The following is a 12,730-nucleotide window of genomic DNA, read 5'->3' on the forward strand; positions in this document are numbered from 1 at the left end:
TCAAGTTATAATAAAATTTGCATCAACGAGGTATAACTTTACATATATTTCACTGATTTTTTTTGTTTCATTTTAGCGGCTAAACTTAATGCCCACCTTTAGCATCTGAAAGTAATAAATTTTCAAAAGCCACCTTATTGGTTGATCCACCACTTACGACAAGCCTATATTTAAAATTTCGTAATGCTTGCTCTTCTCAAACACTTGAAAGCACGTGTTTAGCCAATTTTAGTTGTATCTCCAAAGAGATACATGGTTTTTTAGTTTTATTCAAACGTCATTATTAAGTTATTGGGCTACACAATCAGATAAATATTTTGCAAAGAGATTTTCATAGTCAAAGAGAAACGATCAAATCTCATAGAGGCACACAGTGCAATTACACCTCACTATGCTATAGCAGGGATGGAAAATACAATTTTTAAGAAAGTACAAAAAAGGTATTTTTTGAGCGGAAAGGTACTTTTTACAAAAATTTCACTGGAAAATTATTGTCAAGAGACTAAATTTTAAAGAAAATAAAATTTTGACAAAATTTTCTATATAAATAAAATTTTGCAAACATTTTCTATAGAAATAAAATTTTTACAAAATTTTCAATTGAAATAAAATTTTGACAACATTTTCTACCGAAATAAAAAGTCGATAATATAGAATCGCATTCTTTTTTCGACTAAAACATTCTTGAAGATCAATAAAATCCTGTTTTTGACTATGTCTTTTACAAAATCGAGATTTTCTTCCCACATGAACATGTCTGTTTTGCCATATTTGTAAAAGACTATTAGCAAATAAGGTTGATAAAGACTTTCTCAAAATATTAAAATATTTTGTCAAAGATATTGTACCATAAATCTGATATCGACTCAAAAATGTCTACACAAAAGGTACTAAATCATTCGCGGGGGTACTACGGTACTGGCCGGGGTGAAAAAGTATTGAAAAAAGTACTATAGTACTGCATTTTCCATCACCGTGCTATAGTCACAATCAATTAAGCTGTATAGACCATGTACTGACTGAAGCTCTGACTTCAGTTCGCGGTTGAGAGTCAAGTTGTGAAGTCATAGGTGTCGGGTGTAGCAGAATTTCTGTTGGTGGAGCTACGATCGAATCAAACATAAAATAAAACAGCGCTAATCGTTATAAAGGTGTGTGTGTGTGTCCATGCGTATTTAATTGAAAAGAATATCAACAAATGAAGTTGCCAAAGATAAAAATAATAGGCAAACAAAATAATAACGTTAGTTAGATAAAGCATAGCATAGAGTGCGAAAGTGATCATAAAACAAATCTCAGGCAAAACAGCTGTTTCAGAGTTTTCGCGTATTGACAATACTCACAACTAAATATTGCCTGACACTTTATTGGCGCGTATGAAAAAATCTTCAATACTGGCTCTAATCAACTTTTTAAGATTTTAAATAGCTACAACAAATCTTCAGTTTTTTTTTTTGTAAAATGGAAGTTTGTTTGCATTACATGTAATTGACCTACTTACCAGTTAACACAGATGCCTTCAAACGATTTCGTTGGTATGAAAAAAAGTCTATGTGGATTATGTTGGAATGCATCTTGGAATATTGTAAATAGTTCAGCGTCTTTGATTACATTTTGGTTTTAGTACTGTGCTCATAAAAACATTATAAATGTCCGTCTTTTTGTGTCATAGCGCTATATTTATGCATTGAGTAATTCAAGGTAAATTGTGTTTTTGTGTTAGTAGCACTAGATAAGTTTTGGAGTGTTGCGCATGCGCGCAAAGAATAATAAAAGTGTTTTTGTGCGTGTGCGGATGTGTGTATGGACTACGCGTTGCTTTAATTTCATTATTGGTATGGCTTAAAAAAAACAATGGAATGTGTAAACAGATAATCAATGGATGGCGTTTTGACAAATGTCATGAGCCAAAGAGTTTCAATTCTAACTGTGTCCAATGAATTTCCAAAAACAAAACAACCTAACGAAATATTTGCATTTGTTTCCATTTCTAATAAAAAGAAATAAGCGCCTCTTCAAAAAACAAAAACAAACAATTCTGCATAAAAACTTGTTTAAATAATTTAAGACAAAAAACGGTAACTTTTGAAATATGAATGGTGGACCAACAACTCTGGATCATTTGTGTTGTTATGTAAGCGATAATGATAACTAAACTAGTGGCTATAACGATTTATAATTACATGTGGTAAATGGAAGATGAACCTAATCGAAATCGATTATGAATATTTATGGAATTTTCTACAAGCCAAAATACTAAACGATTGCTACGAAAAGTACCCGCAAACCACTGGTGTATCCAGAGAGTACTACATCACTGGAAGACACAAACCTAAAAAAAATAATTAATTATTTTAAAAGTGTAAGCCCGAAAAAAAAATGATTTTCTATATGAAAATCGAATATGATGAAGGAAATTCAATGTATTCATATTTTTTCAGCAAAGTCGTTCGTTAATATTACACTAAAAAAGTATGCTCTGTTTAGAAGATTTTGTCTTTACACTTATGATTTTGGTATTGATTCAGAGCCAAAAAAGCGAAGAATTGAAGTAAGGACACATTTAAGACACAATTCTCTTTTAAATTTGAGTTTTGCATACTTGATTCTTCGATGCAAATTTTAATTTTTCTCGTTTTTCAGTTTTTTTCTGAATGTGCTATCAATGTCCTTTACAACGACAAATTAAATTTTCAAATTCAGACTCGACTCCAGGTAGAAATTATGCTAAGTTTCAAGTACAAAACGTCTTAAAAATAATTCTTTCTAGTCAAGTCTACTTTTGAATTCTTTCTAGTCAAGATGCAAAAAGACACCAAATATAAAGACTTTTCATGAATTTTGAGGAATTTTTCATAATTATTAAAGCCAAGTTGACCTTAGTCAAACAAATTTTCTTTCATGTTACGATACAACTTTTTGACAAGGAAAAAACTTTATATAAGAGAAATGCGTCTTCTATGCTAAGCAAAACTGGCATTCATATTTTAAAAACATGAAATCTTTGACATCACGACAATACTTTTTCAGTGTAATATTCAGTTATGTATCAACATACATCCAAGTTCACATTGATTTGTGATCTTTAGGCCGATAGCCTCTAGTTGCTAGTGCCAGTATAAATAAGTTTATTGTAATTTTGTAATTATAATAAATTAAATAATAAATAATGATTTGTGATCTATATATTTGTCATATATTTCTATATAGAAGATACATGTACTAGACAAAGGTTTACATGATACCAAAGTAGAAGTCGGATTTCCGGGTTTTTACGATATTTTCGTTCCTGCTTTCCCGGTAATTAAGCACTGAAAAAAAACGCCCTGTTCCAAAGATTTTGTCCTTTAACACTAATGATTTTGGAATTCGTTCCAAACCAAAGAAGCGGATAATTGAAATAAGGATACATTAAGGAAAAATTATCTTTTATATTTGAGTTTTACGTATATGATACTAGGAAACAAATTTTAAAATATTCGCTTTTTCAGCTTCTTTTCTTCATGTGTTATCGAAGTCCTTTAAAAACGTATAAACGACAACTTACATTTCCAAAATCAGACTCGATTTCAATTATGCTATGTTTGAAGTAAAAAACGTCTTTAAAATAAAGCATTGAATAACATCTATTGTTGAGCGCTTTTCAGCTTCCAAGGCAAAATAAAAACAATCAAGAAATTTAAAGACGATCTCAGAATTTTTCAGAATTATTAAAATCAAGATGACATTTGCCAAAAATTTATTAAATAAAACTTTATAAATTTTCTTTCAGATACCCATTTTTACGTCGTATCAAGGACAAAACGACTTCATTGAAAAGTTGATCGACTTTTGGACAAGGAAAAACATTTATATCAGGAAAATGCGTATTCTACACGCAAAAAAATAATTCTTTCCTCCCAAACGAAATTTTAGACAAACAAAGTTCGTTTCTCATTTAATTTTCGCTGTAAGGAAGTGTATTTGGAAGGAAAGTATATACTTTTTGTGGTAAACGTTTATTCTTTTCCATGATGTAAAAACAATTTCATAAAGTCTAAAACATTGATTTCTTGCTAATTGCATTTTCCCTCACATTTTTCTCAAATCCACGAGGTTTTTTAGTTCTTAACACCTTTTCCTGTAATACCAACAATGTAGAAGAAATTATACGATTTTATAAATCTTTAAAATTTTTATTACCTTTCGCCTGGACGGAGAATCGCACCGCGGACCATGTACTTTGTAAGCCAACACACTAACCATTGAGCTATGTATTTGTTATGGTGATCAATATATAAATATCCATATAAGTTATATTTATATAGCATAGCTTGCGGCGCCCACGAACCGAATAAACAAAGTTCATTTAACAGAAACAAACATTTAGTTAGGCACCGTGGAGCAGTGGTTGCTACGTCCGACTTGCATGCCAAGGGTCGTGGGTTCGATCCCTGCTTCGAGGTAGTCTTTATGAAATTGTTTTTACATCCTGGAAAAGAATAAACGTTTATCACAAAAAAGTATATACTTTTCTTCCAAATACACTTCCTTTCAACGAAAAGCAAATGAGAAACGAACTTTGTTTGTCTAAAATTTCGTTTGGGAGGAAAGTATTATTTTTTTGCGTGTATAGACATTTTAAGTATAGGTTACTCATAAATAGTATTTCTTAAGACACCGAATTCAAGCAACGAAACTGACTTAATTCCATATTTATCTTGAATTAAGCAATTTAAGGCTCGTAATAATCCCGAAGACATTGAATGCCATTACATGGCATTAAATCTCTAATAAATCTCTAGTGAAAATGTCTGTACTAAATTTCTTGTTTTGAACATGACCCCAACATGTAAAAAAAAATTAAAATCTATTCCCAACAAGTGGAAAATCCCTCTACCAATAGTAAATTGCAGACCGTCTAGAAAACTGATGTGAATATGGGAATTCGAACCTATTAGCTACCATTGGTTAGCCTTGCATACATAGGGTCGTGGGTTCAACCCCAGTATCGACCGAACACCAAAAAGTTTTTCAGCGGTGGATTATCCTCTCTCAGTAATGTTGGTAACATTTCTTAGTGTTTCAAAGCTTCTCTAAGTGGTTTCACCGCAATGTGGAAAGTCGTTCGGACTCGGCTATAAAAAGTAGGTCCCTTGTCATTGAGCAAAACATAGAATCGGGCAGCAGTCAGTGATAAGAAAGAAGTTCACCACTGTGGTATCACAATGGACTGAATAGACTTAACCTAACCCAACTATTATGTTTAGGTCATTACATTTTCTTAAATATAATATCTCTGGACGCAAACATATATTAATTTTGAAGTTTCTTATAAACATATATATGTTTAGAAACGTCAGAAACAGCGAGAGAGAGAATAGGGAAAAAGGTAAAGATGGCGATGGAGATAACGAAACCCATGCAAAGATACATGTGTAAAACTGCAAGTTTAATTACAACAAATTAAAGCTTTCATTTGTTCAAAATTTATAGGCATTACTTTCTGTGTGACTTTTCAATGCTAAGTTATAAGTACACTGTTAGAAAAATATGTTTTTCGTATGTTCCGATATAAACAAAATGTGTTTCGGGCACAATTTTTAAACACAATATATTTAAGTGCAAACATTTAATGTTCCTAAACTAACACTAAATGTTTGGGACACATATGTTAATATGTTAGAATATATTATGTTTGGGGCATGAATGTTTCATAAAAATAATATGTTTGAATGTAAACATATATAAATTTACAAATTTCGAGTAGACATATATAGTTGTGATATTTTATTCAGAGAGCGACAGAGAGAGAGAGAGAGAGAGTATAGAGAAAGAAATAGAGATGGAAACCGGGAGGGTTGACGAAAGATATCAACATAACACAGCGAGAGAATAGAAAGGGAGCAATTTCTGTGAAACCGCTTGTATGTTGTTTCGGAAAACTGTTTTATGATAAGGCCAAAAATTTAATATGCTTAAGTCTAAATATTACTTAATTTGAATATTAGAATGTGTGTTCGTAGTAAAGAGAATAGACATTCGGAACCAAGAGAATAGAACAAGAGGAGTTTACAGACACCTTCAAGTAGAAAAGCGGACATTAAGTTCGAGTTTTGCAGCTAAAACAATTGAAAAAGATTATTTTCTTTAAAATGAATTATTAAAGAAAAGTAAAAGGCAAAACATTTCCATTTTAGAGTGATAATGCCAACTTAATACCTTAACTTAATGCCTTAAAGGTAAAAATGAAATTAAGTACAAATGTGTAAATTAGAAAAAAAAAATGGTGTTCGGTCGGAGCAGGGATTGAACCCACGACCCTTTGCATGCAAGGCAGACATGCTAACCACTGCTCCACGTGGCCAAAAATGTATGTTTCTGTTGAATAATGTAATGTTTACATGGGCTCATGGGCGCTGCAAACTATGCTATATAAATGTAACTTATAACGATAATTGTCTACAAGTGACTATAACAGCTACGTAGCCCAGTGGATAGTGTGTCGGCTTACAAACTGTATGGTCCTCGGTTCGATTCTCCGTCAAGGAGAAAGGTAAAATTTAGAAAATTGAATAATTTCTTCAACATTATTTGTATTACAGGAAAAGGTGCCAAGAGCTAAAAATGTCGTGGAAGTGAAAATTATGTGAGGAAACGAGCACAATCTTTTTGGCTAAAATTCTTCCAAGTATATAATATTTTTGGGCTCAAAATGCTTCCAAACATATAACATGTTCACATAAAACAAACATATTAATGTTTCGGCAGTATCCAATAATATATGTGATTCCTGCAAAATATGTTTGGAGCATATGTTGGAGAAGCGATTTTTTTGATGGTGTAGTACCAATTTCAACTCAATGACAATTATGTCAAAATGACAATTATGTTAGTAGCTTTACGTTATCATCTTACTTTCACTGAGACATGGCTCAAACCACATGTCCTTAACTCTGAAATACTGTGTGATGAATTTAATATTTTTAGAAAGGACCGCTTGTCTAGCAGGGGTGGTGGTGTCCTGGTTGCAGTTCATAACTCACTTCATCTGTTTTTGATATTCCTGGGGATGATGAGGATGAATTTGTTTGTGTTAAGGTTCGTTTATGTAATCGCACTTTCTTTCTCATATTTTTGTATATTCCACCTGAATCTAGTCACAATCTGGATTGTGCTCAGCGTCTACGATGTGTTAATGAAATTTCATCTCCCGATGATATTCTGATCGTTCTCGGAGATTTCAATCTTCCTAAGATCTCTTGAAACCTTGTGCTGACTCTAACTATCTTCTTCCCCAAATATTTGAACGTTTCAATTCTTTTTTGACATTTTGTCCGATCTTGCTCTGTCTCAAATTAATAATACACGCAGAGAAGAAACATGATTGTCACAATCATATTTCAAGAGCAAAATAATATGATAGGAGCTATTTTTGCGGCGACCATGTAACATTTTCACCTGCAACCATGTTGGCTCAGTGAACATGGTTCTAAGAAAAATATAATTGTCCTCATCTAAAATGTTATTATATTGATAAAAAGAATTTTGTTTGAATGAAAAGACAATGGTCACAATTTAAAATGTTATGGTATTCATTCAAAATGTTTTTCTTCTAGTTAAAAGAACATGGTCACAACCTAAAATGTTTTGATCTTTATGAAAAAAACTTTTTTCATCGTGCTTTGCTTTTATTTACTTATAAACTAATTCATTGATTATTTGTATTTATAATGCCGTTCAAGCAAACATCATATATTTTTACACACTCTTTTTTTTAATTTCAACAATAAGTGATCATTCCATATTTACTCCATATGTACAAACGCAGACATCATGTAACTGCAAATAAAAATAAATGATACCATATAGCAAAATGCAGAACAAAAAACAGGTACATTTTTTTCAATTACACTTTCCTTTTTTGTCTTCACATAAAACCACGTGCCACTTCTGAATAAATAAATTAACACAAAACAGTAAATCCGTATTCTCCGTCCATTCCAAGAAACAATCAACACACGACTGACGCGCAAAATGAAAATCGTGTGTACCTGCTCAATGTTTTTATAAAATTCTTTTCGCTGCAAAAAAGTTAAAAAATTAAATGGTCACGAAAAAAATGTAAATGGTCTTTATGGCCATGTAATGGTTCTAGACATGTCTATAACTAACCTATAAAAATACTTTTTTCCTTGCCAAAAAGTCGACAAATTGAACGGTGAGGTACATGATTTTCCTAACCATGTAATGATCTCAAATTCTATCATTAACAGAAAATGTTTGCGGCATTTGAGAACCATTTAAATGCTTATTGCCAGCATACATTTTTCTCTGCTCGATAATTATTTTTAGAAAGACAAAATATATGGTTTTCGCGACAATTACATGCTCTAGATAAGTATTAAATGGATGCGCAACCATATCCAAACATGTTTTTTCTGTGCGTGCAGTTACATTTTATTGTTCATTCTCATTTGAAATGGGTGTTTTTATACATTGGTATCAAAAGAAGTCGAGGCAGTAAAATGAAAAAAGTTGAAATAATGAAAAATTAAACAGTGAGATGTACAGAAACAATGACGGACACTTTAAAAAATAGAGGTTAACATGAAGTACAAAACTATCTGCTAATAATTTTTTTTTTGTTCTAAATACGATAAATCTATTGTTTGGGTAAAAGTTCTTGCAAACATACCCAGCAAAAAAAAAAAACGTCGCCAAAAAAGTATCGAAAATGTTCTTTTTGGATCCGAAAATGGAGCAAACTTGACGCAGAAGCGATGAAATTAACATGGACTTGCTATAGGACGGAAGTCCTCTATTTCAACTGCCGTGGCACTTCGGATCACACCTAAAAAGTGATGCAAATTCAATGTTTTGGATGTAAATTAAAAAATTCTATGATATTTTGTCAAATAAATAATTTTTAATGGATTTTAACGCTTGTCTGAAACGTTTGACCTCAAATATTTTCAAAAATTCACATTTTTTATACCCTCCACCATAGGATGGGGGTACATTAACCTTGTCATTTTGTTTGTAACACATCGAAATATTGCTCTAAGACCCCATAAAGTATATATATTCTGGGTCGTGGTGAAATTCTGAGTCGATCTTAGCCTGTCCGTCCTTGGCTTGCGATTGCTCTAAGAGAAGCAAATTTTATCCGATCCGGCTAAAATTTGGTACATGGTGTTAGTATATGGTCTCTAAGAACCATGCAAAAATTGGTCTACATCGGTTCATAATTACATATAGCCCCCATATAAACCGATCCCCCGATTTGGCTTGCGGGGCCTCTAAGAGAAGCAAATTTCATCCGATCCGGTTGAAATTTGGTACATGGTGTTACTATAGGGTCTCTAACAACCATGCAAAAATTGGTCCACATCGGTCCATAATTATATATAGCCCCCATATAAACCGATCCCCCGATTTGGCTTGCGCCTCTAAGAGAAGCAAATTTCATCCGATCTGGCTGAAATTTGGTACATGATGTTAGTATATGGTCTTTAATGACCGTGCAAAAATTGGTCGAAATCGGTCCATAATTATATATAGCCCCCATATAAACCGATCCCCAGATTTGACCTCCGGGGCCCCTTGGAAGAGCAAAAATCATCCGATTCGGCTGAAATTTGGTACATGATGTTAGTATATGGTATCCAACCACCATGCAGGAATTGGTTCATATCTGTCCATAATTATATATAGCCCCCATATAAACCGATCCCCAGATTTGACCTCTGGTGCTTTTTGGATAAGCAAAATTCATCCGATCTGGTTGAAATTTGGTACGTGGTGGTAGTATATGATATTTAACAACCATGCCAAATGTGGTCCATATCAGTCCATAATCATATATAGCCCCCATATAAACCGATCCCAAGATTTGGTTTTGGAGCCTCTTGGAGGAGCAAATTTCATCCGAGTCAGTTGAAATTTGGTACATTGTGCTAGTATATGGCCGTTAACAACCATGACTAACTAGGTCCATATCGGTCTATAGTTATATATAGCCCTCAGATAAATCGATCCTCATTCACACAAAAATTGGTCCATATCAAGTTCATAATTCTATATAGCCCCCATATAAGCGACCCCCATATTTCAATTCTGGCTCTCTACGTACCGTGCAAAAGTCCATGTCGATTCGTATTTATTTGCAGACTTACCTATATTTATTTGCAGACTTACCTTTTGTGTCTAATATATACCACGCATGGACTAACTCGCAATTTAGAAAACGATGTTAGAAGTTTTAAAATACCACAACCCAAGTAATTCGATTGTGGATGATAGTCTTTCGTAGAAGTTTCTACGCAATCCATGGTGGAGGGTACATAAGCTTCGGCCTGGCCGAACTTACGGCCGCATATACATTGAAAAAAATATTGTCGTGAGGTCAAAGATTTCATGTCTTTAAAATACGAATACAAATTTTGCTTAGCATAGAAGACGCATTTCTCTAAAATAAAGTTATTTTCCTTGTCCAAAAGTCGATAAACTTTTCAATGAAGTCGTATTGTCCTTATAATTAAGTGATTCGACTTAAAAATGGGTATCTTAACATGAAAGAAAAAATTTATAGGCTAAGGTCAACTTGACTTTAATAATTCAGAAAAATTCTTTAAATTTAATGAAATTGTCTTTAAATTTGTTGTCTTTTTGCATCTTGACTACAAAGCAAAAAATCTTTCAAATATAGGACATGTTTTTCAAAACTTTATTTTAAAGAAGTTTTTTACTTCAAACATAGCATAATTTCTACTGGAATTCGAGTCCTAATTTGGGAAATAAAGTTGCCGTTAACTCGTTTTTAAAGGACTTTGATAGCATATGAAGAAAAAAAGGTGAGAAAGCGAAAAATTAAAATTTGCTTCCTAGAAGCAAGTACACAAAACCTAAATTTAAAAGAGAATTGTGTCTTAAAAGTATCCTTACTTGTATTCTCCGCTTCTTTGGCTCGGAATCAATACCAATTTTTTTAAAGTAAAGACAAAATCTTTGGAACCGAGTATGCTTTTTTTCAGTGTACTTGTTTCAGATTGGATTTAGCATTTTTTTCAACAAAATTTAAATAATTTGTACCATTTTATGAATTTATACTCTGTTTTTAACCTATGTGAAACAAAAAAGTTAACTTTATCCACTAAAAACATGAAAAAAAGTAAGTTATAAAAAATTAAATTAAAAGAACTTCCTGTATAGTTAAAATAAAGAACATCATTGGGAGTACATCTTCTGGAAATGCTTTTAAAGTTGTGCCTTTGGAAGAACTTCCAATTTTTTTTTTTCGCTGTGTAATATATGTTCACATAAAACAAACCCCTTAATGTTTCAGCAATATCTAAAATATATGTGCTTCCTGCAAAATATGTTTGTGGCATATGTTAGAAAAGCAATTGTTTGAGGGTGTGCTCGAACACTGATTTATATTTAGGTTAGACCGCATTCGGTCAATACTTTAATCTACACGGATGCAAAAGACTGTTTTTCATATGTTTGGCTATAAACATTATATGTTTGGAACACAAATTTTTAAACACAATATTTTTGAGTGCAAGCATATAATGTTCATAAACTAGCATAACATGTTTGGGACATATATGTTAATATGTTAGAACATATTGTGTTTGGGACATAAAATGTTTGTAAATATAATATGCTTGGATGCAAACATATATTAATTTAGAAATAGCCTATAAACATATATGTGTTTAGTAGCTTGGAGCGCTATTTAACAGGGAGCGATATTGAATTAAGTTGGTGGTTGTTGCTTGTTATTACAAAATTAACATTTTATTTTTCCTTGGGCAATTGATCTGCTACTTCTTTGATCCTTACAAAATGTGTGGTCCGCTGTTCGAATCCCCGTCCGGCAAAAGGTAAAATTAAAATAAAAAAAATCATACAATTGAATAATTTCTTCTACAATGTTTGTATTACAGAAAAAGGTGCTAAGAACTAAAAAAATCTCGTGGAAGTGAGAAAGATGTGGGGGAATATACAATTGGGCAGAAACAAAATTTTGAGCATTCAGGTCGAAAACCTATGTTGTTAACACCTATATTACCTGTTTATTTTCATAATTCATTATGATTGTAAATATATAAATAAATAAATAAAATTTTGAGCACAATATTGTTTGGGAGAATTTTTTTTAAGCATATAATATTTTTGGGTGCAAAATGCTTCCAAACATATTATATGTTCACATAATAACATATTGTTTTTTGGAAGACAACATTATTGAATTTGGATGCAAAAATACAAAATGTTTGGAACTTAGACTACCCAAACATATATTGTTTAGACCAATATGCTTTCAAACATATTATATATTGGAAGAGATCAAACATATAAATGTTTGGGCAATACCCAAAAATGTATATGCTTGAAGCAAAATATGTTTGGGAGTATATGTTACAGAAGCGATTTTTTGTGAGCGTGTAGTTACAAGGTATTGTATAAAATACATTTTTTACCTCTACTGAAAAAGTTAAGTGTATAGAATAAAGCCTATAATATCAAACGTTACATTAGAAGCGATAAAAACAATATATTTTTGCTTATCTTTCATGAAATTCCTAGCAGAAATTCTTACCTATTTAAAGATGCATTGCACACCAGATGTGAGTACATTTATGAATTTGTTTATCGGACTGTATCACCATAAAATCAGTTTTCACAAATATTATGCCATTTTGTTTTTTTTTTTTGATAACGAAGATAAGTCTACCGTGCG

General features: G+C 32.1%; 1 protein-coding gene across 3 annotated transcripts in view; it reads left to right on the forward strand.

Moving 5' to 3' along the window:
• Positions 1-1,003: 1,003 nt before the first annotated feature.
• Positions 1,004-12,730, forward strand: part of LOC142225487 (protein rolling stone) — a 43,547-nt gene continuing 31,820 nt past the window's right edge. Inside the window, exon 1 of one of the 3 annotated variants that reach the window (XM_075295259.1) lies at positions 1,004-1,153. The gene's annotated coding sequence lies outside the window, so the exon portion shown is untranslated. Of the gene's footprint in view, positions 1,154-1,193; positions 1,536-1,570; positions 1,702-12,730 lie in introns of those variants that run through there. The other 2 variants (XM_075295260.1, XM_075295261.1) reach the window with 2 other exon arrangements.

This window comes from Haematobia irritans, chromosome 2 (assembly GCF_050003625.1).
Source record: "Haematobia irritans isolate KBUSLIRL chromosome 2, ASM5000362v1, whole genome shotgun sequence".
NCBI classification, from domain to species: Eukaryota; Metazoa; Arthropoda; class Insecta; order Diptera; family Muscidae; genus Haematobia; species Haematobia irritans.